Source organism: Macaca mulatta, chromosome 4, assembly GCF_049350105.2.
Source record: "Macaca mulatta isolate MMU2019108-1 chromosome 4, T2T-MMU8v2.0, whole genome shotgun sequence".
In the NCBI taxonomy this organism is placed as follows: domain Eukaryota; kingdom Metazoa; phylum Chordata; class Mammalia; order Primates; family Cercopithecidae; genus Macaca; species Macaca mulatta.
The window spans coordinates 177,484,762-177,503,987 of NC_133409.1; the positions used below are offsets into that span (position 1 = coordinate 177,484,762).

Genomic DNA, 19,226 nt, shown 5'->3' on the forward strand with positions numbered 1-19,226 from the left:
TAATGACTATTTCTCTGCATCTCTACTGTTCGTTTAGGGACGAAGATGGGGATAACGAAAACCGAAAGTCCTGCCAGCACTAACATTGTCAGGCCTTGATATCGGCACTTAAAACAACTGTTTGTGAGAGAGAACCTGGTATCTGGCTTCTGACGTTTCAGAATAATCTTCTATTCTGCCCCTGGATGACGTCACTGTTGTGTGTGAGTCCTTGGTCCCAAGAATAGCCCAGCACAGAGGCGCCAGGGCACGCTTTCATACTCACATTCACATGGACGTAACAGGACTCCTGCACTGCACGCTTCCCCCAGTGACACACGCCCCATGCCTCCAGGCTGTGCACAGGCAATGCGCAGTGGCAGCCCAGAGGGAGAGGTGATTTACGGTGGCTCAGGCAGACACCACTAATACCGGCTTTTCCTGTGTTTGACCAACAGCCTTTGCAGAGAGTGCACGCAGGGCCCTCACTCTCTGGGGGCTGCTAGGGGCAGAGCCCGGTAATCCCAATGACTTAGTGGATCCTGTGCCTCCCAAGGCTGGCGCCCACGGTGACTGCGCACTTGTCACTGACTGGCAGGCCATTTGTCTGCTGCAGCCCAACAAATCCCACAGATCCTTCTGGACCCTTTGCAGCAGGCTTTTCATACCTTGAGTCTTATTTAATGTTCACATGAAAAAGCAACTGCCGCTTGCTGCGCTCATAAAAGTCTTGTTAGAAATTAACACCTTGCGCGAATAAAAAACATCAAGTAAAGTATTTATCTGAGGTCGTTTGGAAAAAATAGTTCCATGGGTAAGGTTTTACAACAATAGGTGCTGTAGTGACAGAGGAGTGCTCCCCAAAACGACGGGGCTCTCTGAACGGCCGGTGTGCAGCAGAGCGCGGCCCATGTGTGCAACCTCATTCCATTGGGAAAGGTAATAAAGAGGTCAAGGATCCTGATTTCTGTCTCCAAAGTCAGGTGTCTCTCAAACATGTGTCACTGATCACAAGTGGAGGTGAAGCAGTGAGAGTAATGAAAAGCAGGTGTGGCTACGCCTATAATCCGAGCACTTTGGGAGGCCGAGGTGGGCGGATCATGAGGTCAGGAGTTTGAGACCAGCCTGGCCAACATGGTGAAACCCCGTCTCTACTAAAAAAACAAAAATTAGTTGGACATGGTGGCACACACCTGTAATCCCAGCTACTCGGGAGGCTGAGGCAGGAGAACCTGGGAGGTGGAGGTCGCAGTGAGCTGAGATCACGCCATTGCACTTCAGCCTGGGTAAGAGACTTCGTCTCAAAACAAAAACAAAAACAAAAACAAAAAAAACCCTTGCTATTGCTACTGCGATATATATATATATACATATTTTTAAAAGCTCCTCAGTTTATAACTCCCAAAGTTAACTCAATGAAACAAGCGTATTCTTCCAATTACCCATCATATTTTTGATGTTCAATAAGACTAAAACAAAAAAAGATACATAGTACCACGGTAAGCTGTCATCTGGATGAATCAAGCCCTATATTTTCTTAATCAGGAAAGCTAAATGTACAATTGAGTAAATGCATGTATTTATGTCTCCATGACTTGTAGTCATGGCATTTTCAAGGAAAAATTTAGATGCGGTCATCCTAGGCCCTCTCCAGTCATGAGAAGAAGGCATGTACAATGCCTGGTGACTTCTGCTAATAGGCTAAAACACATTATATAAAAGCATAGAGTGTTTGGGGACTGGAGGTCAGTCTGATATAGTTAGAGTGAAAGACGGCACAGGGAAGGTTTGGGAGCCATACTATGGGTGGTTGGGAGTGTCCCCTGAGTTCTTAAACTCCAGAGTTCTCAAATTCTCACCAATGATAGTCACCTGAGAGCTTTAAAGGATCTTGGTGCAAGGCCCCAGTCCAGACCTGGAAACTGGGAATTGGCAGTTTTTGAAGCTTTCCAGATAATTCAACTGTGCTGCCAAATTTGAGACCCAATACTAGGCATAAGTGCTTTTCAAACTTTAATGTTTGAGATCTCGACCAGCCTGGCCAGCATGGTGAAACCTCATCTCTACTAAAAATACAAACAATTAGCCGGGTGTGGTGGCGGGCGCCTGTAGTCCCAGCTACTCGGGAGGCTGAGGCGGAGAATTGCTTGAACCCGGCAGGCGGAGGTTGCAGTGAGCTAAGATTGCGCCACTGCACTCCAGCCTCGGCGACAGAGTGAACTCCATCTCGAAAAACAAAACAAAACAAAACAAAACAAAACAAAAAAAGAAAAGAAATCTCCTGTTATCCTGTTAAGATGCAGACTCTGATTCTGTCTGATTCTGCAGGTCTGGGGTGGGGCCTGAGAGGCTGCATTTTAGCAAGACCCCAGCTGATGTTGATACTGCTGGTCTATGGACAAGTTTGAGTTGCAAAAGTATAGAGAATGGGAAACCTCCAAACATTTCTGTGTGAGGGAGTGATGTAACCAAAGCTGAACTGTGCAAAGAGGAATCAAGCATCCCTTAGCAGAAGCAGACTTAAAGGGGAAGGAATGAGGTAGCAGACCATTAAAGAAGTTGATGAGAGACAACAAGAGATGGGCTCGGAGAAGTCTGAATGATTCCTGCTAGCAGGCTCCCTGTGGAGAAGTAACCCCATCACATTCCACGCCACTCTATGGGGGCTGCTGCTATGGGGTGGGCCGGTAAAAGACCCTACCAGGATCTCAAAGACCCTGTGAACTGTAGTCTACTTAGATATACAGTCCTTCCCAGCAGTCTGAGTTACCTGCACAGCACAGTGCCTTCCCTCTGCTTCCAGGCACATGAAGGAATTGCCTGTGCTCGCGCCTTAGCAGTTGGCAGGGCACGCAGGTGGTGTGGCTTCGTTCCCTGCAGCCCGGCAGCCCCAGGAACAGCCGAGAGAGTAGATCCCCCACAGACCAGCTCTGTGTGTGAGAATGATGTAGAGGGCACCCCACCCACACATGGCCAGAGTGAGGAACATACTTCTGTTGGGTGAATTCACAGATATTCTCAGGTTATTTGTTACTGCAACACTAGCCTGGCTGACTCTGACTGTTACACTAATCAGCTGGACCCACACCCTGTGGGTCGGTTCCAGGAACCTGGCAAAGGTGATCTGAGGCCTGGCGGGCCTGCTGGAGAACTGCCCAGATTCCATTTTATAAGGGGGATATGGCCTGAGGATCTTGATCCTGGTAACTCACCTAACCTCCAGGACCACTAGTGAAACTTGGCAAAACCCCACATGTTAGAAGGCTGGCCTCAGCTCCTGAAGCTTTCCTTGTGATATAGTTTGGATACTTGTCCCTGCCCAAATCTCATGCTGAATTATAATCCCCAGTGCTGGAGGTGGGGCCTGGTAGGAGGTGTTTGGATCATGGGGGTGGATCCGTCATGGCATGGTGCTATCTTCGGGATAGTGAGTTCTCATGAGTTCTGGTGTGTGTGGCACCTCCCTCCCCCTACTCTCTCTCACTTGCTCTTGCTTTCGCCATGTGATGTGCCTGCAGCCCCTAGGCCTTCCACCATGATTGTAAGCTTCCTGAGGCCTCCCTAGAAGCTGAGCAGATGCCAGCATCAAACTTCCTGTACAGCCTGCAGAACTAAGAGCCAATTAAACCTCTTTCTTTACAAATTTAGCCTCGGGTACTTCTTTATAGCAATGCAAGAACAGCCTAATAAACCTTGTGAGTAAGATATTTCCCAAGTCAGTGCTGTTGACCGTGGTGCTTTACCGTTTCTTCCCTCGTCCTCCCATATCACAGTGAGTGAGAATTGGACGTCATTTTTGGCTTTCACTTCTGCTGTCTACTTCAACCCATGCTGCATTTTCTACATTGAGTTCTAACTAAAGAGCATGACACAAACTGTTGTTAAGAAAATTGAAATAATACTGGATTTTTTTAAATAAAAAAAACAAGTGTTGCTTTTAAGTTGAGGATTTAGCTTGATATTCTTTTCAGACCTCTCACTTCATGCCAAACCAAAGAGAGTTCCCAGGGCTCTAATGTCACTCAGCTAAACTTCACCCTGAAATGAGATATTTGAAGTCTGCAAATGAATGCAAAACAGGTTCTGGGTGAATAAGGTATTAAAATAGTGACCTGAAACTACTTCAAAGGTGAATCATCAATTTTAGTTATATCTCATGATTTTGCCTTTGTTTGTTGAAAGCCATACTTATTTCTCAAGTGAATAACGAGCAATGTCCTAGAAAAATATTCTTCTTGCATCAGATAGGATCAGGAAGTGGAAAGAGTATTGCATTGGATACTTGTTATTTTTAAATTGCATTAATGAAAAAATTAGACCCCAATTTTTTCTTTGTAAAATAAAGGAGTTAGAAGTCTTTCATCTCCAAAGTTTTATGCAATGACATTTTAAAATTCCCATCAATGGTGGATGTGACTCTAACTTGGCTGGAAATCTGAGTATTTTTCAAAGGAATTCTCAGATTTCTTATACATTGTCAAATTCTCCAGCCATCAGTCTATTTCCTTTACCTCTTAGATAACTCAATTTTAAAAAGACAAAAATCATTCTAATCAATCATCAGTTTGGCCATCAATTTGCTCTCTTTGCTTAGACATAATCTTGCAATTGTTATCTGTATTTAAATTTGTAGCCTGTTAAAAATAAAGCCCATGTGAGCTTACTGGTATTTTCCAAATTTTGACAATGAATGTGCCACTTTGTAAATAGAAAAAAAAGGTATTAACATATACACGGAATTGGATAAGATTTCAGAAAGTATCTTTCCAAAAAACTATTTTCCCTTATTTCTGCTAGGCTGAAGAACTCATCTAGCTAGAGAAACTCACTCCCAAGAGGTTCTAGTTGGTTTTGCTAAAATTTTTATTATCTCTACTGCTTATTAAGTCACTGATACCTGTTCTCTATGGTTGGATAAGTTCTATCTGTCAACATGGATGATTTACTTATGCTGCTTCCTCCTAACAGGGCCCTAATAAATGAATGTCTTCCACACTGTATTTTTAGAAATTAGCGTTTTACTATAAAAAAAGTATGTTCATAGTAAAAAATTTAAATTGTATGCATATGAACTGCAAAGTAGACAATACCCTCAGTTCCAGTCCTCAGTAGATAATAATTGTTAATGATTTCCTTTGTATCTTTATAGATATTTCCTATGCACAAAAGTCTACATGTTTATATAAACAAAAAATGGGATAATTTATAATATATTGTATACCTTAGTTCTTTCAATATATCTTTGTCTTCTTTACTTAATGGTGTATAGAACACTTTATAATGGCTACTTGAGGGGGCATACCTATTGTGGAATATTTAATTTCACATCTCTACTTGCTACACATGAGATTCAGAGCAAAAATAAAAGGAAACAAAACAAAATGTATGTGCCATGCCCTATAAAAAAAATCTTAGCTGGGTGATACTTAATGAGACAAGCTGTATAAAGTGCTAAAATAAAAAACAAGATTCAAGTAAAAAATAACAATAATAATGGCTACTAGTGTTTGGTAGTATAAACATTCTATGATTTATTTAATCAGTCTTCTATTGATGAAGTTTCTGGCATTGCAATGAATACTGCAGTACCCATATCTGTGAATATCTGTATTAAAATATTTGTGGAATAAATAAATGCTGAGTCAAAGAGTATGTGTATTTTCAGTTTCAATATAGAGTTGTACCGATTTGCATATCCACAGATAATGCAGATGGAGGATACCTGTTGTCCTGCACGCTTGACAGCACTGAATATTATCCACTTCTAAAATCTTTGTCAAACCTACAGCTGAAAATGTAATTTGCAGCAAATAATTTGTATTTCTTTAATCATGAGTGAGGGTGAGCATCCTGTCCTATGTTCACAGCAGTCTGTATGTCTCGTGCTCACTGACTGTTAAAGAGTTCTTTGTTATGTTTTAAAAACTGGCCTTTTATCACAGCCTGGCAGTCTCCTTCCCCACCCCACTAGTTTGTTATACATCCCTGATCCAATGTTTTGGTGCAGTTTGTTCAGCAGAAGCCTTAAATTTTTATGTGGCTAAATTAATCACTCTTTTCCTTTATGGCTTCTGACTTTCCCAGTAGGTTTACTTTTCTCAGAAAGGAAGAACTGCTTCTAATTTAATCTCTATAATCAGCTGAAAGTAGATGGAGAGGCTGGGTCCATCACATACGGTGTGACCTTCTACCAGTTACTCATCCTCCCAGAACTTCAATGTCCTCATCTGTGAAACTGGGACAGTAAAAGCTCCTTTAAAGGATCATCGTCAATCCCAAATAAAATAATGTGGTTACGACTGAGCGCACGGCGCACAGGAAGTGTTCAGTAAGTGGTGGCTTTACTTCCCCGAGATTGTAAACACCATCATCACTTAACAGCTCCAGCAAATGAGTCATAGACATGTGGCAAATTCCTGTTTCTCTGGAAGGCAGAGAGAGCACTGGGAATGACAGCATACCGCCCATGGGCCAGTCCCCGGCTTGCTGTGGCACTGCCACAAATGCTGCTGCTGTGTAACTTCCTACGGAGCAGGATTAATTCCTAGCATGGTTCTTAAGTCACTTTGGGATCTGAGAGACGTTTCAATCATTCTAGGATTTGAGCTTCTTGAAAAGGCTCAGGACAAATGGCAGTGAAGGCTACGTGGACACACAGTTTGTGGGTAAGCACAGCGTCATCACCTTAACTTTCATGAGAATGAAAAGAAGAAACTGCTCAAGAAAAAACCGGAATTGAGACGAGAAATAAGTGTAAAAGCTTACATGGCATATATATAGATTTGTCTGTTTTTTTCTTTTGGAGATGGGGTCTTGCTCTATCACCCAGGCTATAGGGCAATGGTGTGCTCATAGCACACTGCGGCCTCAAACTCTTCCAGGGCTCAAACGATCCTCACACCTGAGCCACCCCAGTGGCCAGGAATACAGGTGTGTGCCACCAAGTCTGGCTAAATTTTTTTTTTTCTTTTTTGTAGAGGTGTGTGTGTGGGTCTCACTACGTTGCCAGGCTGGTCTCAAACTCCCGGCTTGAAGCGATCCTCCTGCTTAGGCCTCCAAAGGGCTGGGATTATAGGCATGAGCCACCGCACCTGGCCGTTACATGGCATTCCACATAGGAGTCCTCCTCTGTCAAATGAGAACTCATAAGCACTACATATTGCTGAGTCCTTTAGAACATAGAGAGAAATACATACGTACACCTGGCTAAAGGTTGTGCTGAATATTCACAGTCGGTCTCTTATCTGATTCTATTTATCATGGCTAGATAGGTAAAAAAAATATAAAATATAAACATTCGTTTGAAGAACTCAATTATTTAAAAAGCTTCTTACTTTAACAGAGAATAGAGTCAAACTTTAACTAATTTTTATATGAAGGAATCTACTTTCCCTATAATTTCTAATCAATGTAACCTTCTACTATTCAGGAAAAAAGGCAGCCTAGCTCTAAGGGATCAGGACGTAACTGATTCAGAGCGGCAGTAGCTTTTTTGGTTGAATTTCAATTTCCAAATAGCTAGAAAACACTCCTGTGGGCTAGCTGTTGTCAACTTAGCATCAAGACTACTGCTCAGGTACCAGGCCTAGCATACACTGACCTTAGCTACTACAAGAAATGCTAAGGATTAGCTATACTCCTATTACCACGTTTGCAGATGTGTTTTCACCAGAGAACTCAACTTGTTTATTTCCTACAGAAACCTCTACATAGAGCACAGCACAATCTCTCAAATACAGCAGCAATGCTATCTTCCAACTTACATGGTCTTCCAGTTTGGCTTTGACAATCCTCCCTTTGAGAGGCACAGGCTATGTACTCTTGCCTTGAAAATGGGTGGGCTTTTATGACTGTTCCCACTAGTAGAGGGCAGTGGAAGTGATGCTATGCGACTTCTAAGGCTAGGTGACAAAGACAGCAGAGCTTCCACCTGTTAACTTGCACACTTGCTAGCATATAAGGAAGCTAACAATTCAGAGGCCACTGCAGTGAGGAAGGCCAGGCTGCTTGGAGAGGGCGAATGTTCTCCAGCCATCACCCCAGCAGCAAGCCCCAGCAGACAGCCAGTGTCCAGTGCCAGATGTGTAAGATGCCTCATCCCAGCCCAGTCAAGCAGTCACTCCCAGTCTTTGAGTATTCCCAGACTAGGTCCCAGCATCACAGAACGGAGATAAGGACACATGAGCATCATAAAATCAGTGCTTTATGTCACAAAGTTTTGAGGCAGTTTGTTACATGGCAATAGATAACTAGATTTTTACTCTAGGTTTACTTGAAAACAGGCCACCTTGCAACTGCTAAGGATAAATGATTCCCCAAAGCACTGCAAAACTTCCGCAGAACAATGCAAATGCATTAGCCACCTTGCCCATTAATATCCTGCTCAACAGCCATGCTTTGGGAAGCGGTCGTTCATCTCTCCCTCCCTCCATCAAAGCTAAGCAATGGATTTCCCAGAAGTCATCAGGCTGTTCCAGCATTAGTGGTGAGGGGGCAGATCTGGTGAGGGTTTTCGGAAAATAAAGTAAAATATTTAGATCGTTTTGCAAGTTGCTTTTCAGATGCCACATTTTTCTCTTTCATCTGTTCCAGCTGACAATGTGTGACAGTTGTCTCTGTGGCTGTTTAACCTTAAAACCATTTATCCTGAGATCATTAAAGATGAACGTCAGGCTGGATTTGCTATGTGTAAAGTAAACTAACAGGATGTTACTATGCCAGAGGAGTACAATAATAACTTATTGTTAATATTTGTTTTGCAAAACAGATGAAATACAAATTCCCTAATACAAAGTCTAACACAAAACAATGGGACGGGGAAGGGAAATATGGTATTGACTAACCTGATTCTATAAAGATCCTCATTTCTGGCGGGGAAGAAAAAAGGAGGGTGGGATAAAGAGCCAGACTATTACCTCTGAAGCTTGGGAGGGTTGGCAGCAACTTGGTGGGCTTGGTGACAGCACCCCTGATTTGGCCTTTGTGACACCTTTTAAACATCTGGACCAACATACAAGGATATAAAACCAGCGACACACACATCATATCCCACATGTTCACAGGCCATAAATTCAATACATTCATAAATTCAATACATTCGTTATTACATATATTTTCACACCAGCATCTATTATTGATTTTTATACGTTACAGAAATAATTTCATATTCCTCTGCTAACATTGGTTAACATAAACAGATTAAGATTTTTAACCATTAAGCAGTATTTTTAAGCCCATTAGCTTTTGCCTATCTATTTTCCTTCAATCTAAAGTTTTCAAAATTCCTATTATCAAAGTCAGTTCTGAGCACGACTTTACAGTGTCAAGCCCAGTGTGTGGTGCAGAGTGAGTACTTAGCCAATATGTTTTGATCGACGGGAAAGGAAACTTGAGGCCAAGGCAGTGAATATATGGTTTGCCAAAAGATACAGCAAGGGCTAGTTATTACTTGGCAGCTGAGGTTGAGATAAATTTTAAACAGCCTAAGAAGTTCATAGAAAGAAAGACTGTTGTCATCCACAATATCAAACCTGCACGACTTCTGCAGACATCTATTGAGTGCTCATTATGGCCCAGGCACTGTGCTAAGAAATGCAGGGGAAACAGAGGTGAAACCTCATCATCCACCAGTCTTTCTTGGGCATGCTTCCAGGAGCTGTAAATTCAGCTCCAGCATCATTTTCACCCTTCACGTGGGAATCCTGAGGCAGTAGAAGTGATCTGAATATCCCCCGAGTGGTCTTGTGGGAAGAGTATTCTAAAGTTATTCAATCTAAATAACATCATGTAAAAATTACAGTCTTCATTCTTCTTGCTAATACAAGGAGAGTTTTCTCACCTTGAAATTGGAGGAAATATTGTCAAGCAATTAGACTTGAATAGGAAGGGGCCTGATATGGGCTTCTTCTAGGAAGCGCTTGAGTGAAACCTCAGCTCTGGTCCTGGGTGAGGCCTGTGGTAGCTGGTCCAAGAGAGGGTGTAGCACGTTCCCCTTGCCCCAGCGTCCAGCCCCCTAGGCCTAAAGCCAAAACCTCATACACTTTATCTACTCCAGCTAGAATTTAAAACGACTTCTCCAGCCCAGAGTCACTCTGGCTTAAACTGCTCCCCAACCCGAGTTCTGTCTGCTCGGTGCAGCAGAGTTGGCCAGGTCTTGAGGACACCCCTCATTCAGCGTAGTCACACAGTAGGCCAGTCACCTCAGGACTAAAGCCACCCTGGTGCGATAGTGATTTGCAGGGTGTTGAAAAGAGGCCTAACTGCTCACCTCCGTTGCCACGATTTCGGATGGGTTGGAAGGATTGGACAGGGCAGCTCTGAAGCCAGCCATTGGATCTCCAGACCTAAATCTTTTCAAGACTTCAGTGTGAAGAGACCCAGAGGAAACCAAGGGGCAATCTGGGTTCTGTACCTGGCTCAAAAATAATGAATCCTTTATGAAAAAGCAACTATACGTACAAGGGAAGAAAATGCTTCCTTGAAATGGCAGATGTGAAGAAACTATTGATTGGTTCTGTCCCCAAAAGACAGGAACCCTTGCCTTTTGCATCCATTCTGCTTGCGGCTGGCTCTGCTTCTTCTTGAGCTGGCTGTGACGAGCCTCCTGCCTCCAAGTGACAACCCCACACACTGATATCATGAGCCTCCATGGGTTCCATGGTGTTTAGGGTCAAGGATTCTGAGTTTCTTTACTTCAAGAAAAGAAATTATAAAGAAAATTGCTCTCTGGCTCCACTTAATTTTTTTTCTTTGATTGCTAAGGGGGAAGGCACACAAATTCTTCCCTGGCTGGTGAATTGGCAATTTGAAGGACTTTAGAAGCTTAAATAGAGTGCTGGGAGTCACAGAAACCTGTCTTAATGGAGTCCTTTCACAAACATAATAGAATTGGCTCCTGTTAGCAAGAAAAACATCTGATGGCTGAGATTAGCTCCCTAAATTGTCCTTTCAAAATCCATTCCACCTCTCCATTCAATGTGAAAGATGTCGCCTTTAGGTGACAGGCACTGGGATTTTTGAGATGGTACTGGAGAGAGAGAAAGAAGCTTCCTCACTGGAAGCTCTAAGCAGTGCTTGGAGGGTGAAGCTAGATCCTTGTTGCAGCTTTTCATTTATATGGCTAGCTTAGTCTAGGGTAAGGGTGATGGAAACAGCCGTTGGAAACAAAGTGCAGCATTTGCTAACTTAGGAAGGCAGTGATAATGAAAACAAACGAATCACCTTAGTTGGCAGGAATCCTCAGAGAATGACATGCCAGTTTAATTTTCTGGATACTCAGGGATTCATAAGGACATCCCTTGGTCTCATTCTTGAAGGGACTCTTTCTCAGCTGTAGTTTTGCATACTAGTGTACAGGGCTGGGCAGGTGATGGGCGTGCAGCAGAACTAGGCGAGGGGCCGGGGACTTGTCAGTGGGGTTTATTATCAACACAGTAGGCACATCAGGGATGGTCCTCTGAGGACCCGGGCTGTGACTGCTCATGCACAGGAATGCAGATAACAATGATGACACCGTTATGCACCTGAATTAGGCTTTAAGTGGTTGACAAAGCTCTGAAAGGCAAGCTAGGCAGGTATGCAAGAAACCACGTTCTGAGAGGCAAAGTTATACTCTCTCTATAAAACTGCTATTTTGAGCAAAGACTTGGAACCAACCCCAATGTCCATCAATGATAGACTGGATAAAGAAAATGTGGCACATATATACCATGGAATACTATGCAGCCACAAAAAAGAATGAGTTCATGTCCTTTGCAGGGACATGGATAAAGCTGGAAACCATCATTCTCTCAGCAAACTGTCACAAGAACAGAAAACCAAACACTGCGTGTTCTCACTCGTAAGTGGGAGTTGAACAATGAGAACACATGGACACAGGGAAGGGAACATCACACACCGGGGCCTGTCGAGGGGTAGGGAGCAAGGAGAGGGAGAGCATTAGGACAAGTATCTAATGCCTGTGGGTCTTCAAACCTAGATGATGGGTTGATGGGTGCAGCAAACCACCATGGCACATGTATACCTATGTAAATAACCTGCAGTTCTGCACATGAATCCCAGAACTTACACATGTATACCTATGTAAATAACCTGCAGTTCTGCACATGAATCCCAGAACTTAAAGTAAAAGAAAAAAGAAAAAGAAAAAAACAAAAAAGCACTGCTCTTTTGTAGCAGAGGCGGACCAGACTCACGTTTCCCAGCTCCTAGGCTGGCGGTCTCTCCTGTATCCCTAGAAATCCTTTTCCTGCCCTGAAGAGATAGCCATGGAATTCTGGGAGTGAGGAGCAGCTCCCAGACTAACTTAGCACACTGGAATCAAAGCTAGGCAAATGCTCACCCAGGAATAATAAAACCTATTCCTTCTTCCTCCCAGAAAATGACATCACTATTCACCTGCTTACTTAGTCCCAAACCCAGGATGTGTCCTCGTCTCCTAGCTTCTCCTCACACCCCACACAGCATGCCCTATGCCTTCTGCCTTCAGAGCAGACCCTGACTCCCTTCATTCCCATGCCTGCCCTCCCAGTCCAGGCCACCTGGACGGCTGAAAGCCTCTAACAGCCCTCTGCTACCCCCTTCTCTGATAGGCCATTCTCTCAAGAAGTCAGATCACATGCTAAATGAGTAAATCTGTCCCACCCCTTAAAACTCTCCATCTCACTTAGACCCCAGGCTGTGGCCCACACAGCCCTATACGTCCCAGCGCCAGCTTCCCTCTTTGAACGCGTTTCCTCTCACAGCCATGTCAAACTCAGCTCTGCCTCAGTGCCTTTGCACGTGCTGTTCCCACTGCCTCCCCAGCCTTTCTATGGTTTGCTCCGTCACTTCCCTGCTTTCTCAGAGGAGTCTTCCCTAACTCTCCTTAAAATGAGTTACTGCTTTTCCCTTCAGTCTCTGCCCCGCACACTCCTTTACTTTTTTCTTCACTGCAGGTGTCACCATTTGAAATCGCATTGCAAACGAACTTGTTCACTTATTTAGTTTAGCGTCTGTCTTTCCCAATGCCTGGAAGCTCTGTGAGGGCAGAGCCTTGTCATCCTGGTTCTTGTGTATCAGCTGCAGCTGAACAGGCCCTGGCTGACAGCAGGGCTCAGTATCTACTGAGTGCATGGATAAAAGAATGACATGCAAGGCAAGAAGGAAAAGCCGCATCTGCTCACTGGGGACTGGACAGACATACTGGAGTCCATCACAGTACGTTTTGCATAAATTCAGCGTGGAAAAGAATGACACGTTCAGTGTTCCCTTCGGATAGAGCCAGGCTGCCCATGATAACATCTTTGCAAATGAATTCCATCACCCCTACTTTATACTTCTTTACAACTTAACGTATTATTAAACTACCTTAAAACAATACACGGGACTTGCATAGTGTCTGGCATATGGTGAAAGTTCAATATTTATTGCTGAATTTAAAACATTTCTCATCTGTCATTAAATTTTCATTTTTCCCTGCTTCCTTTATTTCCTTCCAATACAAATGTATATGTTTACATTGCTGTAACTATATATAGATATTAATTTGTTTCCTGTTTTTCTTTGGTAACACTTTTTGACATTGCAACCTAGTTACTGTCATTTTTAACAGCTAGGTAATATTCCATCAAGGTGATGTACTATAATTTGCTTTTTGTAGTCTCCTCCTTTGGGCATTCAGCTACTAAAAGTTCACTGAGAGTAGAAATGCTAAACAAATGGAGGTAGAGTCGGAAATGTCCTTTTAGCAGAACCCAAACCACATGCTGACCAGGGCAGAGTAAAATGACACGCTGGTCTGTCACCCAGCAGCCTCAATTCCGACTCTTTACCACATTAGTTTATTAGAGCAAACTGTAGGCTGCTGTTAGAAAGCTCTAAATCACTTCACAAATTATTGATGAAAGAATGACTTCAAGCACTGAACAAACGTAGCCACCAGCCTCAGGAAAAGCACCAAAAGAGGGAGGGAGCCAGAGAAGGAAGGGGAGGGGGAGAAGCAACAGCTGTAAGGAAGCTGAGAAGACTTCAATAAAGGCCCATGCTACAGCCTGTTTCATTTCTTCGATCTCTTGAGATACAGTCCGCAGTTTGTTAGCAGATGGATCAGCCAAAGTCAGAAGGGGAAGAAAGGCCTTGTCTATCTTGGGGATTTCCCTCTCTTTCACTGTTAAAACGCTCCATAACTGCTGCAAAGGAGTGATTTTCTTCTTTTTCCATTTTTAAAGTAACGTTTTCCTCGTACACAAATGAAATACTCATTGAAAATAATCTGGGAACTATGGGAAGGCATAAAGAAAGTAAAAGTCACCTGTAGTCCTGTGAGCCACAGATAACCATTGTGAAAACTGGATCTGCTGTCCTGCTCTCCCTCGTGGACAAAACATGAACATTTATAAAATGTGAACTACATCACATACTCTTCTCTTTACCCTTTAAGCCCATTGTTATATTGTGAACTTTTTTTTTTCAAAGGTGTGCAACTATTCTTTAAAATGTTTTAAATATCCGTAAAATAGTTCCTTGTCCAGATGAATAAGCTATAATGTATTTGTTTCTCAATAGGTCACATTCAGCTTGCTTCCAAATTTTCAATCTAATAAAGAATAATGCAGACATCTTTGAAGCTTTCTCAGATAAATCTCTTAGCACAGATTGCTAAAAAGCAGAATTACCAGATCAAGGGAATGGGCACCTCCAGGCTGATTAGTGTTGACAAAACACAAACTTGGAGATTTACACTCAAGGCAGCCTTCTACGAGAGCGATGATGTCAATACTTCCTCATCGGAAGCAGGTATTATTGTTTTTATATTTTTTACTGTAGATGAAAAATGGAATCATTATTTTAAATTACATTTCTTTGATTACTGGTAAGGTAAAACTTTTAAATTTTGTTTTCTGGCTATAAGTGTAGATAAACTGTTTAGTGAACTGTTTTTATTGAGCTGCTGCTCATTTTTCTATTAGAACAAATTTTTTTTCACTGGTTGTTGGAGCTACTATAACAGTACTTTGTAGAAGTAAAAAAAAAAAAAAACAACGGCTATACTTTCTGCAGAACAAAAGAGATGTGCATGAAAACAAAATTAGAAGGACATACACCAAAATGTCGAGCAGGTGTTATGGATTAGGTGGTAGGACTACGGGTACTTGCTGAATTTTCTAGAAGCAGCCTAATAAAAAGGTAACAATAAACCATCTTCCATATACATCTCATGTGGTGAAGATAGCAGGACGGATGGGACAGCTGTATGGGAAATACAGGGTGGACTGATTTTCCTTTTAATTCTAGTTGGTCATAATTCTTATTTAACATTTTCCCTATGTTCACCTGTGTTGATAGAGATGCCCACCAGAAACCCTGTTCTAGTTGACCCTGTGGATGAACAATGGCAGGTGACAGCTGCCCAAGCTGGTGCTGTGGATGCTTATGTATAACCCATGGCCACTCATGCCTAACCCGTGGCTACTCTGACCATCAGCTGCAGTCTTGTTTTCCTGGTTATGTTTCTCAGTGTTGGTTGGGCACCTTTACCGAAGTACAAGTTTGCTCACATTCGCACAATGTCCAAGCACACACAAGTGCTCTGAGCACAAGCACTGTTTCTCATGCCTTCATCAAGACCCTAACAGCATCTGAGCTACGCTACATTCTGTTGAAATCAAATAATCATTAAAATAACTGTGATTACCTAGCAGGAAGGAAAGATTGCTATGGGCACATACTGGGCTATAGCTGTTTCCATATTGGGTTGGAGGAAGAAATTCAACTTTAGAGGGAGAACAACTCTTTAGGAAAACATTTTGAAGAGTTTTTTTTATTATGAAAAGTAAGGCTCTCAGGAACTGGGAAGTAAAAACGGAAAGTAAAAGGATCTCATTCTAGGGTGTTGTTACAAAGGAAATGTATGTGTTGGGGGGGTGGGGATGGGGGAAGTGAGGGTTCCTCTTAGTCAGGACAAAAAAGATAGGAGTTTTGGGAGGACCAGGCACTTAGGAAAAACCAGCAAAGGATAGATTTTCTAAAGAGACGGCTGCTTCCTGGTGTGAATCTATTCACAGGGCAAGGATGGAGAGTAAGAGATTCTTTATGGTGATGAATCACTGATAAACTGTCAAAACTGCAATGTGGAAATTCAATTTTAATAGTTTCCTCCCCATTATTTCTTTTGAAAGCCATTGTACTGTTTAGGAGACCCTGGGAAAAGAGGGAAGTAAGGCGATCAGCATTGTGGACACGTTAACACCCCAGGGAATGTTGACAAGAGGGGTGATGGAGGAGGGTCTTGAAGCCAGAATTTAGAGCTGGAGGAGACAGGAGGACATAAATACCTCCCAGGCAATCTGCAAAAGCACTCAACAGGGCAGGTCAGTGCAGGAGGGCTTAACGTTTTTATTGGGATTTTAGAGGGAAGAGTGGAAGGAGGCTGGTGACCCCAGGGCACATTTTGGTCGCAATTATGTTCCATGGGCTGGTATCACTCATTTTGAGGACCAAGTTTTAATGTCTTGGGCGGCTAAGGTCTCTCAGGATATAGAGGGGATCACCCCTAAAAAGTATAGCCTGAAGGAAGCATTAGAAACTGAGAGGTTTGCTTTGTCGCCTCCGTTCTCTGGCCTTCAACAGAAGGTCAATTGCAGCATGTCATCTCTTCTCCAGCAAAAAAATTTGTGAGACTATTTCCTAAGGACAAGCCTCTGGCAGGATGTTCCTAGAGCTTAGCTTACGATTCCGGCCACAGATCAATGTGTTTCAGACATTCCTTCTGATCCAAGGGGCGCCACTTCTGGATCAAGACAAGACTGCAGCCTCATTCACCAGGTTATGAAACAGACAGTGGGGAAAATCTCCAGGAGGCACACAGCAGGGATTTCCGCATTCGGTCAGCTGGTAGAACTTTCAGAGAAGTTCTTGGGAGATTTAGAGAGCTCATTCCAAAACTTTGGAGAAAGAGGGGCTGAAAATAGAAAATGAATTATTTATCATATTCTCTCTGTAACTCACAGACTTTAAAGAGCACAAACCAGGGTCTTTCCCTCCTAGCTTCCACACCACTCGGCCAGGTAGGTGCCTCTTCGGCACTTCTGAAGGATGTGGGAATGAGACACATTTGAAGCTCCAGAGGCCAAGGAAAGCGCAAGCAGCCCTTGTATTCCAGAGGATGGCTGTGTGTGAAACGAGGTGAATCTCTTCCCTGAGAGATCGTTTACTTAGAGAGTAAGAGGCTATCTGCAGTAGTGGTTGAGGGCACAGCACTGACAACACAGACTATAAAAGCATGTCCTCTCTGATGTAAACTTAGTGCCTCTGAAAGAAGCCATGGCCTGAGGGGCTAATCTCGGCTGACAGGTACCCTCTTCCAGGAGGCCAAAGCGTCTCCGTCTCCTCACGGCACCAGCTCAGATTTCCTATCTCCCTCCCATCCACCTTTCCTCCTAAATCTACGAAGGATGGCAACCTTCAAGCGTTGATGGAAATGTCCCTTAAAACATGGACATCGGCTAAGTCTACAAAATAGTTTCGTCTGCTTATCAGACCTCCAGGAACTTGGGTGAGTGTGGTAAGGGGAGGGGATGTGAGAGGCTAGAAATGCAGGCACCTTTTAGAGGATGCTTCTTTGAGAAAGAGATTTGGCAAACTTTATCTGTTGGCTTCCCTCATGAGGTTTCTCACTGAGTTCCCACTTCTACGACTGCCTCCCAGGCTCTTTTACTCAGCTCCAAGCCTGGGAGGCTTTGATGCCTTGATCTCTCCCGCTTTTCTCTTAGTTTTGTCTCTCTGTTTTCCACATCCATCCATTTCTTGTAGTTTTCAAAGATGCCATTTGAATCCATACTTTCCTTGCTGCCATCTGCATTAACGGACTGCCTGACAGACTGATTCATTCACTTATTCATTCCTCACCCATTTACTGCATTCCTCCTTGGTACTGGGCATGAGACATAATTCCTACCCTCGGGAATTTCACAATCGAGTCAGCAAACAGACATGTGAACACTTCAAGTAGCTGCGAGATAAAACTGTATGTGTGAGAAATGAACGCACACTCTGCTACACAAGCTCACAGGGAAGAACAATGACTCTTGCCTTTGACTCTTTGACTACAGCCCCTTGCTTGGCTCTGCATGGGCTGGGTACCCACTCCTCTCTGTCCTACTCACTGAAGCCGGGATAATTTCCCAAAGCATCATTGCAAGGCCACTGTCACTAACGGGGACTTACCTGTGGCACTGGCTCCCACACAGGTATCTTGGTTCTGATTGCTGGAAAGTATTTGGAGCAGAGCACTTAAAAGCTCTACTGCCAGAGAAGTCTAGCCAGAGGAATTTGATTATGCTGGCTCATCGCCACGTTCTTGAAGCAATATTACAGTGTGAGGGGGCGAGGCAGGGGCAGGGGCGTTTGTACCTTGCCACAGAGGAAAGCCGGAAGAAATAACTTGAATGGGAGCTAGGAGGAGATAGAAGAAAGCAGAACACAAACCTTACCTACTTTATGGTTCCTCTTCAGACCAGGCCTTTTAAAATATGGTTGCTTTGATGCTCAGTATTTATACCATGCCCATATTAAAAAAAAAAAAAAAAAAAAGCGAGACACATGGTTCACTCAAGAATTTGTTCTGATTCACAAATTTATATGAAAGTTAATCATCTTTGGTTACATAAAAATTAATCATCTTTGGTTTGTTTTAAATTAAAAAATAACATTTCATGAAATTAATTGAGAACAGTTTTAGATGTGTGGGTGCTTTAAATATACATATGCCTCTGAATTGAGATCGATTTTTAAAAATAATTGTTTCCAATGATAATAACCATCTCCTGGTTGTTCCAGGAATGACTATACTCTGTGGTTTTCTCAAATGGAATTTTCTTTGCACTAGGTAAATATTGAGACAACATTTAAGTTGGCTCAAGTCTGTCTATATTGACTGCAGAAAGCAGCAAATATCATGGGACAATACCAAAATGAAAGAGGGAATCTTGCAGTCATAAGATGGGGCATACACTTGAGATTGACTACCAAGATTTTCTCTTACTAACATAGAATAAAAGCACACACTAAGTCCTAGTAAGTTTGGGAGCATTTAATAGATAATTAAACAAAATGAAAGTCTCACATTCAGAAATATGACTTCAAATATAATTCTTTTAACTGCTGTTAACACTTTCCATAAAAATCCGATTTGCGATCATTTAATATATTATTATAAGGCATGTGGCATACAGTCCACCTTTATGTGACATTGTAAATGTCCTTATGGC

At 42.9% G+C, this 19,226-nt stretch overlaps 1 protein-coding gene across 8 annotated transcripts in view; it reads right to left on the reverse strand.

Moving 5' to 3' along the window:
* Positions 1–19,226, reverse strand: part of FARS2 (phenylalanyl-tRNA synthetase 2, mitochondrial) — a 517,158-nt gene that overhangs the window by 70,434 nt on the left and 427,498 nt on the right. The gene's annotated exons all lie outside the window — the stretch shown is intronic.